The sequence below is a fragment of the Oncorhynchus clarkii genome, chromosome 24 (genome assembly GCF_045791955.1).
Source record: "Oncorhynchus clarkii lewisi isolate Uvic-CL-2024 chromosome 24, UVic_Ocla_1.0, whole genome shotgun sequence".
Classification (NCBI taxonomy): Eukaryota; Metazoa; Chordata; class Actinopteri; order Salmoniformes; family Salmonidae; genus Oncorhynchus; species Oncorhynchus clarkii.
The window spans coordinates 16,552,568-16,572,018 of NC_092170.1; the positions used below are offsets into that span (position 1 = coordinate 16,552,568).

Sequence of the window (19,451 nt, forward strand, 5' to 3'; positions counted from 1 at the left end):
TGCTCACAGTACACAATGGAATATATTAAATTGTGTTCAGTAGGAAAAAAATCTAAATACAAACATTTTATGAAAATGAACCGGCTAACAAATACTGACTGTATTAGAGCAAACCGTGCGTGAAAAGACCCAATTATAATGTATTTTTAAATCTGTTTGTTGTTGGGTTGTTTGACATTATATCCTGCTATATATAAACAATTCTGTGTTTTGGGGTAGTACCAAACATGACTATAAAACAGGTCTAGCAAACAGCAGTTTTCAGCACATTCCAGATTTAGAAACATGTTCAGTGCCTGCGTCCCACAATGCACCCTATTCCCTATGTAGTGCACTACTTTTGACCAAAGCCAAGGAATCAACGGTAGTGTGCAAAATAGGGAATAGGGTGTCATTTGGGACGTTTGGATTCGGGTCTACATGAACATAACACATGGCACTCTCTGGTTCTCCATCAAAACTACAACCAGAGAAGGTTGTTGACTATCTCTGTTATAACCCCCATACACCTGGCTGTACACAAACGGACATATATTTACACAATCCACAAACAATCCACAAACATGACTCCATGTTTCCTGTGGTTAACTATAGCAAGTTCATTGGTCCATAGAGTTGGTGGGTCAGCCAGTCTCTCCATGTTGGGGATTTGTTTCTCATTGTTTCTCAGGTTCATTAAACTGGCCTATAAACACTATGGCTGCACATGCACACACACTAGTCAGAACACACTCATAAACCCACCGCTTTCAGTGGCTGTGGTCCCAAATGGGACTGCATTCTGTATATATGTAGTGCACTACTTTTGGCCAGGACTCATAGGGTGCCACTTGGAACACAGACACTGAAAGCTGTGGGTTTATGAGTGTGTTCTGATTAGCCTCCCTTCTCATCTCCTCCAGTCCAGTGACTAGCTACAGCACTATATTACGGTAAGAAGTTGAGAAGTCCCAGTCCAGGTTTCGAGATTTAGTTCCTGATCCCACTGATGTTGAGGGCCCCCGTCCTCTCTATTGGGGTACCGTGGTGTGTGTGTGGGATTTTGTTTGACGAAACATGAAGCAGAAGCAGGGGGTGGACGGTTGGTTCCCCCTAGAATACTGTTGGTTATGAGGTAACCTGAGCCTGGGTCTGTTATTGTTCTCTTAATAGCTGTGAGAACCATGTGTGTTCTGTGTCTCAAATAACACTATATTCAGTAGGTAAAAGTAGTGTACTAGGGTGACATTTGGGACGTACATTCAGACGTATTGGTGTGGCAGGTTGTGTGGATAAATACTTTCATCTCTATGTTGTGGTGTGAAATATAAACACGTCACACACACGGCGGGGCTATAGGATAGAAATCAGATCTTTAATAGAGGAAAATGAAGCACGGCACGTTTGTGATGTAAACTTCCAGAGCAGGTACATTTGGCATGATCAGTGGACTTATGTGTGTGATGTGTGTGTGTGTGTGTGTGTGTGTGTGTGTGTGTGTGTGTGTGTGTGTGTGTGTGTGTGTGTGTGTGTGTGTGTGTGTGTGTGTGTGTGTGTGTGTGTGTGTGTGTGTGTGTGTGTGTGTGTGTGTGTGTGTGTGTGTGTGTGTCTGTATGTGTGTGTGTTTGCATGTGGTTGCGTGTGTGTGTGGGTGCATGCCTGTGTGCCTGCATGTGTGTGTGCATGTGTGCCTGCTTGCTTGCTTTGCGTATGTGTGTGTAGGGTTTGAGAGTGGGGTAATAGGGGAAAGGAGGGCACAGACAGAAACAGGATTTCTTTAGAGACGACTACACCAATTGGTTTTGTTTGGCTATTTTTGAGAAGTCTGATCTCTTACTAACAGTGGCCTCAAGTCTATTCTTCTTCTTCTTCTTCTCCTTTAGAGCTAGAGGCCCTCCTCCTACCCTGAAGAGTGGTTAACCTCAGAGGATAAAAAGACAAGCAGTCCATCATCATATGAGTCATAGGTTAAGTCCAAAATAGTACCTTATCAAAAGTATATATCTATATATACTATATAGGGAACAGGGTTCAGGGTGCCATTTGGGACACATCCATAATGTTTGTCTGAGTCTGCCCTGGGCAAACTAAATATGTCTCTTCAGCCCACTGTAGCAGAGGAGGACATGAAATGATGTCTGTCTCTCCTTTCTGTCTGTCTGTCTGTCTGTCTGTCTGTCTGTCTGTCTGTCTGTCTGTCTGTCTGTCTGTCTGTCTGTCTGTCTGTCTGTCTGTCTGTCTGTCTGTCTGTCTCTTCTTTCTACCGTGGTTCACAGCGACACACCCTCTTTGGGGCCACAGCTCTGTGATGTCAGCAATCCAACTAACTTCATTGCTTGTATTATCTGCTATTATGGGATGGAGAAAAAAGGGAGATTATTGGTTCCTCGCAGTGAGCCAAGTCACGGTTGACTTACAGTTAGGGTGATATGGTGATCACACACACACACACACACACACACACACACACACACACACACACACACACACACACACACACACAAAGAGTATAGACTGCAGTATCAAAATGCATGCATCAAACACCCTCTCCCTGTTTATACAAGACATAAAGTGCTATATAAATAAACACTGTGTCAGCTGCTGTGTTCTGCCCTTTATTCTGCTTCCCTCCAGACATACAGTGTTCCCCATTTCCCCTCGCAAAGTTTGATCTTTATCCTACTCCCTCATTTACCTGTTAATGATAGTGTGTGCAATGTGTTGAATTCCTTCTCTGGATCTATCAGTGACACCTACCACCATACAATGTAATGTATTGGCTATGTACTACTGGACCATGCTATTATTCTCAGAAACTATTAGAAGTTAACTTACAATGACAAAAAACAAGCTCTATCTCCTGTCCTTGTTTTGTACCTCTGTCTATGTCTCTTCCCCAGGTAGTGTCCTGGTGGCGTCTGCGACCCTGGGCTGCTACCATCCGTATCCACGGGAGACTGCAGGTGGCTGAAGGCCAGGAAATTGCCTTGGGTCTTTGTGCCAACCCCCTCCTCCCCATCCCCCAAACACACACCCTCCTCCAGTCTTCCAAAATGGCACCGCATTCCCTATATAGTGCACATCATTTTGACCAATGCCTATATTCCTAATAGTGCACTACTTTTGACAAGAGCCCTTTGGGTACTACTTAAATGTAGTAGACTATTTAGGGAATAGGGTGCCATTTGGGATAAAGCCTTCATCTGTAGTGAGCACATCCATCTGTCTGCAGAGGTCTGATTCTTCACACTCAGTCAGCACCCTCCCTTTGGCAGCAGCAGCACGGACTGGCAGAGCCGCTACACTATCCATCCGTACAGTACGAACCTCGCCAAGGATGAGGATATCTAACTACTGTATCAGTGGGAACTGGGAAACAATTTCTCTCGTCCAGGGAAGCGGCTATAATGTGATGCACCTAGAGGCAGACAGACTGGCTGTGGGGGGTTTTAGATGCAGAAAACAGACAGTCATTCAGGCCACCAGGATCAATTCCAAACAGGCTCCTCCAACTTGTCCAGTCAAATCATACTCTTAGTAAAATGATAACCTGGTCCCAGATCTGTTTGTGCTCTTACCAACTCCATTGCTGTCATTGTCAATCCATGTTTGGCATAACAATGAGTGACAGGGAGTTTCATGATTAAAAATAAACAGATTTGCCTTCAGGCTAGTCAAATTATGCTTTTAGTCAAAGGATTTAAGCTTTGGTGGTAATTTATCAACCATTAATCAAATATCCATATATTCTGACACTAACGTTCCAGGGACTTTGTTCTGAGTCTGAGTACGATTCTGATGCAGATCTCTTTAATTCTCCTCCTGGAATGTATTCTGTTGTCTAGCAGTCTAGCAGTAGAATGAAGCCCCCTTTCACGGACGGGCTCAGGAATTCCCTAGCAAAACAATTCAATTGTTCAAGTAAATATTTCTTTGCCAGGGACCAAAACAGAGAGAACAGAGAGAAAACGATGGCGCTAATCTCATTACTTTGAAAAGTTGTCGCTTCACAGAGTCTGGAAAGTTCTGAGTTCTCAGTCCTTCAGCAATCACAAAGTCATGACAACAGGAGTTGGCATGGTAATGGTAATGAACACCCATTATTTGGCCTATGATGTCATTCTGCGTCCCAAATTGCACCCTATTCCCTACATAGTGCACTATGTAGGGAATAGGAAACTTCAGATGCACCTTTGTTTGGACCCATGCTTTAATCTTTAGAGACAGACAGACAGACAGACAGACAGACAGACAGACAGACAGACAGACAGACAGACAGACAGACAGACAGACAGACAGACAGACCTACATAACCTACAGTCATTCAGACAAGGGGATCTCCAGACAGTATTGCGCTCACTACCAACCCACATTCAGGCCTCACAAGTGGTGCTCAGCTAGTGTTTGTGATATATGTTCATATGCATTGTGCTGAGGAAAGAAGAGGATAACGCTATGCACTCAGGATCATCTGCTGGACTAGGGCCCAGAGTTTTTCCTGCCCAGGATATTCGTAGTCAGGGAAAACACTGGGCCCTAAGCATTAGTGATGTGCAGTTCACAAATGATTTGTTCTTTTTGACTGACTCTTTTGACTGACTCGAGAGTCATGATTTGTTGATTTGTTCTTTCGAGTGACTCATTCGTCGTTAATTTGACCTGCTGACTCATTCATTTTGGTAGTTTGTTTGATACACGCTCCTCCGGCTCAGTGGCTTCAGAGACGTGCTCCGACCAACAGCTGTCTATCATGTGTGTGCAGGAAAATGTATCATGCAGAGCAGATCTGAACACATGTTGAGAACTGATAATTGATTGCATGGTGCAATAATTAATGCAATGAATTATTAATGAATGTTATGATGGACACAGCTTTGTAGAACCAAAACATACAAGCTTACACTTGATTTGGATAGTCCATCTGTAGATACTCTACAGACTAGCTACAGACTATCAATAACATTGCAACTATCTACTAACCCTAACCCTAACCCTAGCCCTAACCCTTACACTAACCTTAACCCTTATCCAAACTCTAGACTTAACCCTAACTTACCCTAACCCTGGCTCTAAACCTAAACGTTAACCTTATTCTAAACATTAGCCTAACTGCAAGCAGTTGCTTATCAACAGATTTGTTTGTTGATAGTATGACTGTCATTAGAGCATCTACAGATTGACTATCTAAAGTGTGACCACATTCACTGCCTCTGCTCATCAAACTTGAGAATTAACCATTTGGGGATGCTACACTTTGCAAACCACTATTGTGCTTATCACCCTCACGGCAGTCTAGCTAGTCTAGAATTCCACAAAGCCTGGTCTCTGCTCCAGTCCGTTGGTGGAGTTCATCAGAAACTTCCTTCAACATGGAGTGGAGTTTAGTCAGCCAACGGCAGTCAAACGACACATTAGGCCAAGAGTCGTTCACAATCTAGTTCGGTTTGCAGCCACAACTAGACCTCGTTTCTAATGTATCAAGAAATAATCTTATATCCATGCCTAGCAATCAGCAAATGTATATTGTTTAAAGCTCACTTTTACAAGTCTCAGTCACAAATGAAAGCTCTAATAAGCCCCCTGGTGAACTACGTGAACAAGAGGCTTGTAGAATCATGACTCTTTCCAGTTTTCGGTTAATCGTTAGCCGGTAGGGGATCCTGCGTGCTCTGGGCATTACTGACTCAAATGAACAAAATTAGTCTAAATATTTGTTCTTTGGACTGAACAAGTCAAAAAGATCAGAGTCAGTAAATAGAGCTGAACTTCCCGTCACTACTAACCATAACACCCCAGAATAGTGCTAATTATTTGACTATATAGTTGAATGCATCAATGTGCCTCATACTACACAGTCCAGAGGTTATATGTAGTCTAGTGGCAATCAGGATACAGATGTAGAATCGTAATTTCATCACTCTTTTGTTGCTGAGAATTTTCCTGCAAAGCAGGAAATGCAAACTTATAGTGCATTTGAGTTTTTAAAAGGCTTTTAAAGTATGTCATTTCTTGATTTGCCCTAACAACATGTTTTATCAACCCCTACAAACATTTCCATTATTTATAATCCACACAACAATTCACATTTCCTGTTGCTGCAGGATTATTTTCCTGCTGTAGCAAACTGGCTCAAATTAAGATCCTACATCTGTAGGGCATTAGAGATTAGAGATTGCCCTGAACTGATCTCACCCTATAGGACCTTGTCACTCTGAGTGTTTTAGGAGAGGCCTGGTTTGATTCCATACTTTGCAAACAATGGGAAGAAGTCAGATGTAAATAAGGTTGTGGTTAACCTCATGACTTGGCCCATATGATTGTGCAGAACAACAACTATATTTCATATGGTAAATGCCATATGGGATGGTACATCTTTAGCCCAGTGAGCAAGTTTAAATGTATTTTTTTAAACAGATTGATCATTATTTGGCTAGTAATGGGAGCTGCAAGTAAAGAAATGGTCCGATGTGTTAGAAATGCCCATGTAGATTTCTGCGTCCCTGGCCGGAAGGGGGAGAAGACACACATATCAGGACTCTAGAGTGGTTGTTTTCCTAACCTCACCAACCAACACATTGTTTTTCAGGTCATGTGACACACACGGGGTGCATCCCAAATGGCACCCTATTCCCTATATAGTGTACCTCTTTGACCAGGGCCCACGAGGTGCACAATATAGTGCACTTTTTAGGCAATAGGGTGCCATTTAGGAGACACGCATGGTCATGGCCGCACATTAACATAATGAGAAACAGAGGAGGTGAAAGGAGTGAATGGTCAGAAATGATAAATAGCTCTTTACTGAGCAGCTGGGGACAACGGCCCTGCTTCAGACCTGCATGGGTTCAGGTGGGTTCAAATACTATTTGCATTCTTTCAGCTACTTTTAGCCCTGCTTTAGCCTGCATGGGGTACCAAGTGGGCAGAGTTTGCACTTCTCCATTGACTATGACTATTGTATTGGTTCCATTATGCCAGGCAAGCTCAATTAACCCAGCTCATTTTTGAACCAATGTCTGTGTGGTTGACTGATTTAATCCCAGAGTCAAATACCAAGGAGAAATTACACTTGCATTTAATTCCAGTTCATTCAAAAAAACAACAACGATGTGTTCAATGTTCCTGAGCTACAATGTAGGCCTGCAATGTGTAAGCAGTATAGACAGTAAATCAGCCATCCTTCATATATGTGTTGGGAGGATTGATGCCCGGTCCCCACCATTCTGCCTTTGAAAACACAAGGGGCAAACTTCTCTCCCTAAATCCTTTAGAAGCTTCATTCTCTGTGGTGTGAGTGTGTGTGAAACCACATGCACACACACGCATGCATGGTCACACACCCTACGTACCAGTACCCATTTCCTCCCTCTGCTGTGGTCCAATCCTGGAGCATAGACAGATGGTGTCCCTCCCACTCAACAGGATCAAAACAAACCACTCCAAAGGCTTCTGGGAATGAAGAGCTCTGTCCGTGGTTAGTTCATCTAAATGTGTCATCAAATACATGAAAAACCCGTTTCTTTCTATGTTTGTTCCTTTACTGATGTTCTCCAACAGGGATATGAATGTGCACACTAGCGAACACACATACCCCACATGAAAAAATGTTCTACTATAATATGGTATATATTTATATACTATAGCATTCAATGTAGTGTTTTTGTGAACATGACCGTAGTATACAGAAGTATTTACTATAGTGTTTTTGTTCCTCCTTGAGGAAACCTACTGGACAAATACTAAAAGAGCAAATTTTCTATAACCAGTACACTCTTAGAAAAAAAGTTGCTATCTAGAACCAAAGGTTATCCTATCAGGACAGCCAAAGAACCCTTTCAGAGCCCTTTTTGGTAGGACTGGAGTCTGACTGGATAGTCCAGAATTTCTGCTCGTTTCTATAACCTGTAGGGAACACAGCATATGGTCTATTTTGGCATGTAGGTTTCTCACTCATGGGTGGCACAAATTGAGATACGGGGAGGAGAATGGGTGGGGTATATGCAAATTAATACTATGGTATTAATATAGTTTAAAAACAGTAGTGTTTTTGCGGACGTTACAATAGTATTTACTATAGTATTCTAGAGTATACCACATCATTTTATAGTAAGTACTAAACATGATCAAGGGATACATACTACAATGTGTAGTACAGTATCTGCAGTATACTTCAAAATTATATAGTAAGTACTAAACATGATCAAGGGATACATACTACAATGTGTAGTACAGTATCTGCAGTATACTTAAAAATTATATAGTAAGTTCTAAACATGATCGAGGTATACTACCGTGTGGAGTATATTATGTTTAGTATTATATAGTAAGTACTATAGTATTCTATAGTAAACTGTGGGACTGAAAGTCTAAGTCTCTGAATCCAGCAGGGTAGGGTGAAGGAAGCTACAGATGGTAAAGTTGTCTGGAGGTGATGTAGAGATTGCAGAGAGACTGGAGGCCTTATACAGACTAGTTGGCAGGTAAAGGTAATCTTCTCCATAATTATCTTAGTCTCTTTCTGTCCTCTCTCTCCTGCTCTCTTTCTCCCGCTCTCTGTCTCTCCAGGTGACAGCACCTCATGAGCAATTGACACCACAAATATAAATAACAATGTCCCCATTTCCACAACAATAAGCAGTAATCAATTTTCCTTGCTTTAAACATGGCAAAGAAATCAGTCCTTAAAGCTGTCGTTGGGTAATATAGTTGTAATTGCTCCTGTCCCTGATGGAGCCTAACCAAAATACTGCTCATGTTACCTTGGAAAATAAATCGCCCCACTAGCCTCTGGTTTGATCCCAACTGAGGGCAAGGACAAAGAATGTGTCCCAAATGGCACCCTATTCACTATGTAGTGCACTACTTTTGACCAGGACCCATAGCTTGGTCTAAGGTAGTGCACTATATAGGCAATAGGGTGCCATTTACCACACACTGTAGCCAAAGACAACATCCAGGAAAATGAAAATGTTGTCTGAGTTCTATTAAAGTGCTTCCTCTGTGGCACATAGCTACATGACCTGAATGGACGACATTTATATTCTATAAATCCTATGAAAATAAATGATTCTTATTGGGGCCTCAATGTCTCTCTTGTTTAATGTTAGTGGGCCATAGTCTTCCGCTGCACGACGTAGCCTCTCTGTGGCCTTACAGCTGCATGGCCTCAATGCATCAGACCTCTACTGCCAGACATTTTCATGCTGCTGAATAGTTCAAATCTGTGCAAAAACTTCCGTAAAACTCAAAGTAAACTGGCAGTGTGATTTAATTCAACACTTTTCTTCACCAAGTGTGCGATTGTTTAACTAGTTTTGTAAACTGAACAATTCATAGACCTATTATTGCACATTTCCAAAGAAAAGTTTCAAATGAAATCTCGCTGCCAGATTATAGTATGGTTTACAGTACTTTTGCACAGATGTGTGCTCTTTTGCACTACAAAAATGTGATTCTATATACTGTGTGACTCTCAGGAATATACTATGTGACCAGGGCCTGCCATGAGTTGTACAATGCAACAGAACAGAACATCCGAGCAGCTCTGTTGTCTATATTTTTATTTATCCTTCAAATCAACATCTGCATCCCAAATGGCACCCTATTCCCTACTACTTTTGACCAAAGCCCTATGAGCCCTTCCTGACCTTCGATATTTCATATTGTGAAAAGTCATGCTTTTGACATTACATGCAACATTGTACTGAGTAAGAAAATCCCATTCTTCGAACGAGTTTAGGAACCGAACACGACAACTGTAAAGTGTTGGTAAAGCAGGGAGTAGCCAGGAAGAGAGGTACTAGGGTGGAGTAGGAGGTATAGTAAAGTTCTGTCCCAAATGGCAGCCTATCCCCTTCTGTATATAGTGCATTACTTTTGAGTAGAGCCTTGGTCAAAGGTAGTGCAAAAGTAATGCACCACATATAGTGTCATTTGGGATGTAGCTATCTCTAATAAAGAGAGACTGGGCCAGGGGAAGGCCTAACGTCAGCATGTCATGTTTCAGTATTAGTCATACCCAGATGGTGTATATAGACACACAGATCTGTTATGATACAGTCAAGGCCACATGAACAAACACTGAAATCAGGCCAGGTCTGTGTCCCTAAAGCCACCCTGTTCCCTATGTACTATAGTGCATATAGCCTATAGGGCTGGTCAAAAGTAGTGCACTAAATAGGCAATAGGGTGCAATTTGGGATGTAGCCTAGGACTAAAAATACATTGATGGGTTTATAAATCAGGAAATTACAGATAAATATATAATTATTTGAATGGTCATGAAGATTAATGGCTTTGTAACCGTGGAAACAGTAAATCAGGACATCACTCCTTGGTGCTTTGATGGGTAGACCTTTTCTCCGCCCATCCTGCCCAGTCAGGCGGTCGACAGAGTTTGGATGAGAGTCCTCATCCTTCGGGTAGGGAGTCATCTTACGGTGTGACTCACCATTCTGGAAATATAGAGAAGAGTTCCAGCCAATTCATTAACAGAGTGGTGAGAGAGGAGAGAAGCTGGAGATTGGGAACAACCGAGTGCTTCTGCATGTCAACAAGGTCACAGAGGACTTATCAATGACCATCATTCTGGAGATGGAGACTACAGTATGCAGAAATACCTTTGAAATAGTGGTGATAGTTGGAAGGTGGCCTGTTATTTATTTTGACTTAATCTGCACTTTAGGCACACACAAAAAAAGCCACGGTAGAGCTTTGCAAGACTGGAGTTGAAGCACGCTTATAAAAGTTAGAGAAGTTAATATATGACAATTCTTGAAGACAGCAATCTCCGTCTTTGAGAGCAGACTAACATTCACACCAGAGGGTTCATCGTCATAACAATAAAAACAAATAAAAGTTTATTTGACATTCCATAACATTTCTCTTCCTTACTCTACGTTAACGTTAGATAAATACATACACTCAAAAGTTTGGAAATGTCCTTGATTATGAAAAAAGAAAAAAGAAAAGCACATTTTTTGTCCATTAAAAAAAATTAAGTTGATCAGAAATACAGTGTAGAAATTGTTAATGTTGTAAATTACTATTGTAGCTGGAAACTGCTGATTTTTTATGGAATATCTACATAGGCGTACATAGGCCCATTATCAGCAACCATCACTCCTGTATTCCAATGGCACGTTGTCTTAGCTAATCCAAGTTTATCATTTTAAAAGGATCATTAGAAAACCCTTTTGCAATTATGTTATCACAGCTGAAACTGTTGATCTGAATAAAGAAGCAATAAAACTGGCCTTCTTTAGACTAGTTGAGTATCTGGAGCATCAGCATTTGCAGGTTTGATTACAGGTTCAAACTTTCCTCTGAAACTCGTCAGTGTATTCTTGTTCTGTGAAATTAAGGCTCTTCCATGCGAGAAATTGCCAAGAAACTGAAGATCTCGTACAGCGCTGTGTACTACTCCCTTCACAGAACAGTGCAACGTGGCTCTAACCAGAATAGAAAGAGGAGTGGGAGGCCCCGGTGCACAACTGAGCAAGAGGACAAGAGCATTAGAGTGTCTAGTTTGAGAAACACCAGTCTCAACGTCAACAGTGAAGAGGCAACTCCGGGATGCTGGCCTTCTAGGCAGAGTTCCTCTGTCCAGTGTCTGTGTTCCTTTGCCCATCTTAATCTTTTCTTTCTATTGGCCAGTCTGAGACATGGCTTTTTCTTTGCAACTCTACCTAGAAGGCCAGCATCCCGGAGTCACCTCTTCACTGTTGACGTTGAGACTGGTGTTTGCGGGTACTATTTAATGAAGCTGCCAGTCCAGGTCTTGTCTTATATAAGGGAGAGGCTGAGTCACAGTGCTTCTCTCAACAATAGACCTCGTCATCATAAACCACCATTCTCCCAGGGCTGGACCCACCTTAAAACCTAAACAAACAAACAAACAAACAGACAGACAGACAGACAGAGACCCCAACCTTTTCTTCTCCCCTCCCAGGTGTGTATCTCAGGTTCACTCTAACTCTATATGGCTGTTTGATATGTCTAGTTCCACAGCTGAGAGTCTCCTGGTAGGAGGAGGTATAGGATTAAATTGGCTTTGGATTTCCTGTCGGGGGAAGTGTACATTATAGCCCTCCCCTCTGGACTTCTCTTATTTACTCCAAACTGAGGCTCCACGTCCAACTTCCCTCCCATTCTCTCTGTTCCTGTGTCAACTGGTTGACTCTGAAGCCTTTTCTCAGCATACTCCACTCTAATCTGATTATTGGAGGTATTCCCAGTACATCATGGGAAAAGGCTGTGTTGAAGCCCAGCAAGCCTCCACGACTCCAGGCCTCAGAGCGACAGAGGGAGAGAGAGTTTCATGGAGAAGAGGAAGGGAAGAGGATCTGTCTTTTTCCGTTCCTTCCTCTCTCTCTCTCTCTCTCTCTCTCTCTCTCTCTCTCTCTCTCTCTCTCTCTCTCTCTCTCTCTCTATGTCTGGTGCTGTGGAGCATCAAACTCTGTGTCTGTGACTGGGAAACCCCACACTGACCACAGACTAACAGCAGATGTACAGGAGAGGAGAGCAGGGTTACAGTAACAAACTACAGGTGGAAAGATTAGAAACATAGCTAGCATGGCTCTAGCAAAGAGATCATCTCTAAGAAACTAGCTTCTCAAGGAGACCATCTCGAAGAAACTAGCTTCTCGAGGAGACCATCTCGAAGAAGCCAGCCACAAATTCCTGCATTTTACTTTGCATCTTATCTGAACCGTCAAGAAACAAACAGGCCAGACATGTAGTGAAGTTCCTCGTTAGTGTGGTAACCTCGTTTCTTCCTGATGGTAAGAGCCTGGGCCAGCGGGCCGTAACCGAGCCTGGAAGGCATTGTTGTTTCACGCATGAGGAACCATCAGTCGTATTGCCTCATTACAGACTGGTAGTGGAGTGCTCGGCCATCTCCTCCCTCCTCTTCACTCTCTCCTTCCTCCTATCCTCCTCCCCCTCTCTCCTCTCCCCTCAGCCCTCTCCTCTCATTTTACAATGACATTTTAGTAATTTAGCAGACACTCTTATCCACAGCGACTTACAATTATTTGTCTTAATATAGCTCAGTGAGACAACAACATATCACAATCGTAGCAAGTACATTTTCCCTCAATAAAATAGTTATCAGCAAAGTTAGTGGTAGCAGGAAAAGACAAGTGCAATTTCTCCTCTCCCCGAGGGGCTGGGAGTGTTAGCCTCCAGACTACAGAGGAAGCAGGAGTGGCTGGGCCATGCAAAGCCTTTTCCGGACCATAAACGACAGGTTTATTTTTAATGTTTTGCCCCAATGTGCCTCGCTTCCTAAAATACCTTTCATGCTAAACAAAACGCTGGGTGTGCAGGGCCTGCCAGAGCCCTTTCTCTCTGCCTGTCTGCCTTTTGGAGGACTGGCTGGCTGGCTGGTTGGTTGGTTGGTTGGTCAGGCAGGCAGGCAGCAGGTCTTGGTTTCTGGGCATTGGTGGAGAGAGACAGGGGTAGTCACCTGGGCCCAAATACCCAGCCACAAGTGGCCTATGCATCATGTCATCATGTTGTCAATGGGTGGAACTCTGTTTGTGTGTGTCAGTGAGTGTGTGACTAGGTGTGAGCGTGCTTGTGTTTGTGTGTGTGCGTGTCTTTGCTTGTATTTGTGTGTCATTGCAGTGGAATGGCGAAGCGTCGCGCAGGGGAATGAATGGAAGAGAGAAGTATTATTTAATGTGTGGGTCTTTTCCATGCCACAATATGCTACAATACTCAGCTCTGATGTAGGACTTGAATAATATTTCACAGTTGAAATAGAGCAAAGCAACATGTTGCTAAATACATTACCACTGCCGTATATTTCAAGTTAAGGTTTTTGCGGCGCTTGCAAAGACAATGCAAAGTTGGCTCTTAATAAATATCGCCTTCACGTGACTTAAAATCCTTGTATGTTTTACTGTATGTTATTCAGACTGGATATTCAGACACTTTTAGGTGCCTCTGTGATGATGAGGGTGTAGAATTGGTATTTCAACTTTATTTTATTCATTTGACATTTGTTAAGAATAACCTTATATTTACAACTTATTTCCAATATGTTTTATCTCTTATTTTACAACCCCAGTAGCTCCAGTGAGGAATGAGGCTGGTTCTGGGCCTTTGTCTGAGTTTGGTTTTAGGTATGGGTTTGTGGCGGGTGCTGGTGGAATGGGTCTGGGTTTGGGCTTGACTCTGTCTGGATTTGAGTTTGGGGCCTGGTCCTGCAGGTCTGGGCCTGGGTCTGGGTGTGACTGCTGGGTGATTTCCAGAAAGTTCCTTCTCACAGCTGAAGTCTCTCTACCCTGCCTGTTTTCACCCCGCTGCACCACAGGCCTCTTTATGAGGTTAATCCACTTCCGCTGAGCTCTACACCCTCAGAGCCTGTCACGATAACACTGCCGCCAACGCAGCCGAGCCAGCACATCAAACACGACTCCACGCCTAACAAACAGACACATCTGGCCTAATCAGAAACATGATGGGAGTGGATGGGGTGCAGCTGTCTGCCGCTACAATCAATGCCCACACCGCTTCAACCGACCGGCCTACAATTCTGGGCCACATGTGGAGAGAAAGAGGGGAAAGAGAGAGAGGCTAGAGAGAGAGAGGGAGAGAGAGGAAGAGGACCATCTCACGTAAGGTGCAGATGTTTCCCTTCCTTCTTATTCCTGCCTCAGAATCACCACCACAAGGAAAATTGTGCTGCTGTGTGACTATGAAGTGGTGCTAGAAAATTGTGGATGTTGGTGCTCCACCCAGATCTGATTCAGTACTGGAGGACAAACAGGACAAACCGCTGGGCTGAGGGTTGCCACCATGCAGGATGGAGGGGTGGAGGAAGGGAGGGAGGGATGCCTGTCACCACGCAGCAAGCTGAGTGAAAGCAGGGAATTTGAGAAAAACATGTTTCCCCTTCTAGACAAAGTAGTGAGTGTGCACCACTAACCACCCCCTCCACTCTAAGCTCTGCTGATAATACCATTTATATAGTAGCCATCTGACACTATTCTGTATGTGACATTTAATATGACGGTCTTGTCTCTTCTTCTTATTGGTGTCCTTGAGTATTGGTTTCTTAGCAGCGATTCGACCATGAAGGCCTGATTCATGCAGTATCTTCTGAACAGTTCATGTCTAGATGTGTCTGTTACTTGAACTCCGTGAAGCATTTATTTGGGCTGCATTCTGAGGTGCAGTTAACTGAATTCTCTGCAGCAGAGGTAACTCTGGATCTCCCTTTCCTGTGGCGGTCCTCATGAGAGCCAGTTTCATCATAGTACTTGATGGTTTTTGCGACTGCACTTGAAGAAACTTTCAATGTTCTTGAAATGCTCCGTATTGACTGACCTTCATATCTTAAAGTAATGATGGACTGTCGTTTCTCCTTGCTTATTTGAGCCATTTTTGCCATAATATGGACTTGGTCTTTTTTACCAAATAGACCTACCTTATCACAACACAATTGATTGGCTCAAACGCAAAAGAAATTCCACAAATGAACTTTTAACAAGGCCCACATGTTTATTGAAATGCAATCCAGGTGACTACCTCATGAAGCTGGTTGAGAGAATGTAGAATGTAGAAAATGTAGAAAATAGTAAAATATAGAAAAACCCTTGAATGAGTAGGTGTGTCCAAAGTTTTGACTGGCACTGTATATACTTGTTATATATTTGACCCTTTTCTCGAAGTTGAAATTCCACAAGTTGGTGTTTGGTGTTTTCTGTATGTAATTTCTAGTATGGCTGTTGTGTTATATGCTGCTAAAGCTTCTTTACCAGAAGTCCTCTGTCTTATTCTGGTCTCATAGTGTAATTACAGTGTTGGACTCCCGAGGCATTTCCCTTACTAAACTGACCAGGATTTTTATTCATTCAAAACAGGCTGTTCTTTAAGTGCCTGCTAGTCACATAGAATCCTAAAGCTAACTGACACAAACGACTTAACTGACTACCTCTCCTGTTAATTTGACATGTCGAACAACAGTGATGTTTCTTAGTATGCATCTTTATTGTATCACTAGCCTGGTCCCAGATCTGTTTGTTTGCTTTCTAACTGCATTACTCATTCTCAAGCCATACATCTGAGGCATGACAATGAGTGACAAGGAGTTGGCATGATAGCACAAACAATGTTGATAGTAAAATAGTATGTTTGAATCAACGTCATTGTTTCAACGTTGTGCTATGAACCTAATATTAATATTGTAATATTGAATATTGAAATAAAGCGACAGTCCAATGATTCCTGCCTGAACATTGACTCCTACTGGTATATGAGGGGTAATGCACTTCAGAAAAAATAAGTCTACCATCCAGATTTTTTTTGTTTTTTTGTTTTTATTTCACCTTTATTTAACCAGGAAGGCTAGCTGCGACCTGGCCAAGATAAAGCAAAGCAGTTCGACACATACAACAGCACAGAGTTACACATTGAATAAACAAGCATACAGTCAATAATACAGTAGAAAAAGTATATATACAGTGTGTGCAAATGAGGTAGGATAAGGAAGGTATAAGGCAATAATTAGGCCATGGTGGCGAAGCAATTACAATATATCAATTAAACACTGGAATGGTAGATGTGCAGAAGATGAATGTGCAAGTAGAGATACTGGGGTGCAAAAGAGCAAGATAAATAAATAAATACAGTATGGGGATGAGGTAGTTGGATGGGCTATTTACAGATGGGCTATGTACAGATGCAGTGATCTGTGAGCTGCTCTGACAGCTGGTGCTTAAAGCGAAGGGGATATGAGTCTCCAGCTTCAGTGATTTTTGCAGTTCGTTCCAGTCATTGGCAGCAGAGAACTGGAAGGAAAGGCGGCCAAAGGAAGAATGGGCTTTGGGGGTGACCAGTGAGATATACCTGCTGGAGTGTGTGCTACGGGAGGAAGCTGCTATGGTGACCAGTGAGCTGAGATAAGGCGGGGCTTTACCTAGCAGAGACTTGTAGATGACCTGGAGCCAGTGGATTTGGCGACGAATATGAAGCGAGGGCCAGCCAACGAGAGCGTACAGGTCGCAGTGGTGGGTAGTATACGGGGCTTTGGTGACAAAACGGATGGCACTGTAATATACTGCATCCAATTTGTTAAGTAGAGTGTTGGAAGCTATTTTAAAAATGACATCGCCTAGGTCGAGGATCGGTAGGATGGTCAGTTTTACGAGGGCATGTTTGGCAGCATGAGTGAAGGATGCTTTGTTGCGAAATAGGAAGCCGATTCTAGATTTAATTTTGGATTGGAGATGCTTAATGTGAGTCTGGAAGGAGAGTTTACAATCTAACCAGACACCTATGCATGTGTCTAAGTCAGAACCGTTCAGAGTAGTGATGCTGGATGGGCGGGCAGGTGCGGGCAGCAATCGGTTGAAGAGCATGCATTTAGTTTTACTTGCATTTAAGAACAGTTGGAGGCCATAGAAGGAGAGTTGTAATGGCATTGAAGCTTGTCTGGAGGTTAGTTAACACAGTGTCCAAAGAAGGGCAAGAGGTATACAGAATGGTGTCGTCTGAGAGTCACCAGCAGCAAGAGCGAAATCATTGATGTATACAGAGAAGAGAGTCGGTCCGAGAATTGAACCCTGTGGCACCCACATAGAGACTGCCAGAGGTCCGGAAAACAGGCCCTCGATTTGACACACTGAACTCTATCAGAGAAATAGTTGGTGAACCAGGCGAGGCAATCATTTGAGAAACCAAGGCTGTTGAGTCTGCCGTTAAGAATGTGGTGATTCACAGAGTCGAAAGCCTCGGCCAGGTCGATGAATACGGCTGCACGGTAATGTCTCATATCGATGGCGGTTATGATATCGTTTAGGACCTTGAGCGTGGCTGAGGTGCACCCATGACCAGCTCTGAAACCAGATTGCATTGCAGAGAGTGGGTTTTGAAATGGTCGGTGATCTGTTTGTTAACTTGGCTTTCGAAGACCTCAGAAAGGCAGGGTAGGATAGATATAGGTCTGTAGCAGTTTGGGTCTAGAGTGTCTCCCCCTTTGAAGAGGGGGATGACCGTGGCAGCTTTCCAATCTTTGGGAATCTCAGACGGACGAAAGAGAGGTTGAACAGGCTAGTAATAGAGGTTGCAACAATTTCGTCAGATAATTTTAGAGAGGGTCCAGATTGTCTAGCCCGGCTGATTTGTAGGGGTCCAGATTTTGCAGCTCTTTCAGAACATCAGCTATCTGGATTTGGGTGAAGGAGAAATGCGAGAGGCTTGGGCGAGTTGCTGTGGGGGGTGCAGGGCTATTGACCGGGGTAGGGGAAGCCAGTTGGAAAGCATGGCCAGCCATAGAAAAATGCTTATTGAAATTCATAATTATAGTGGATTTATTGGTGGTGACAGTGTTTCCTAGCCTCAGTGCAGTGGGCAGCTGGGAGGAGGTGCTCTTATTCTCCATGGACTTTACAGTGTCCCAGAACTTTTTTGAGTTTGTGCTACAGGATGCAAATGTCTGCTTGAAAAAGCTAGCCTTAGCTTTCTTAACTGCATGTGTATATTGGTTCCTAACTTCCCTGAAAAGTTGCATATCACAGGGGCTATTCGATGCTAATGCAGAACACCACAGATGTCTACGTACCATGCTTAGCTTTGGAAACAAGCTGTGCTTAATTCCACTGCGCTATTATGTCAACACATTTAGATAATAAGCAGCTTCCATACTCATTTGAATAGACTAACTAAATAGCATTGAATAGTTGAAAGTAACTAACTTTTCTTACACAAGCTGAATGTGAAAGTAAATTCGCAGTGAGGTTGGGTTATGTATGCTACATTGACATCTGATTTGCACAATGGACACAATCATTTCCATAGCTACAGGTAACTGCCAAAATAAAGGAAACACTTGAGTAAATGAGGGATACAAAGTATATTGAAAGCAGGTTCAGCCAAACAAATCAAAACAAATATTTTTTGTCACATACGCCGAAAACAACAGGTGTCGACCTTACAGTGAAATGCTTACCTAACCAACAATGCAGTTTATAGAAAGATGAGTGTTAAGTAATAATAGATAAGTAAAACTTAAAATACAAATAAAAATAACAAGTAATTAAAGAGCAGCAGTAAAATAACAGTAGCAAGACTATATACAGGGGGTACTGGTACAGAGTCAATGTGCGGGGGCACAGGTTAGTCGAGGTAATTGAGGATATTATGCACATGTAGGTAGAGGTAAAGTGACTATGCATAGATAATAAACAGAGAGTAGCAGCAGCGTAAAAGAGGGGGTGGGGGGGGGGGGGGGTAGCCATTTGATTAGCTGTTTGGGAGTCTTATGGCTTGGGGGTAGAAGCTGTTAAGAAGCCCTTTGGACCTAGACTTGGCGCTCCGGTAGCAGAGAGAACAATCTATGACTAGGGCGGCTGGAGTTTTTGACAATTTTTAGGGCCTTCCTCTGACACCGCCTGGTAGGTCCTGGATGGCAAAAAGTGTGGCCCCAGTGATGTACTGAGCCGTACGCACTACCCTCTGTAGTG

General features: G+C 43.0%; 1 pseudogene; it reads left to right on the top strand.

Moving 5' to 3' along the window:
- The window catches only part of LOC139382206 (Fanconi anemia group J protein homolog), a 58,957-nt pseudogene that overhangs the window by 971 nt on the left and 38,535 nt on the right, over nucleotides 1-19,451 (top strand).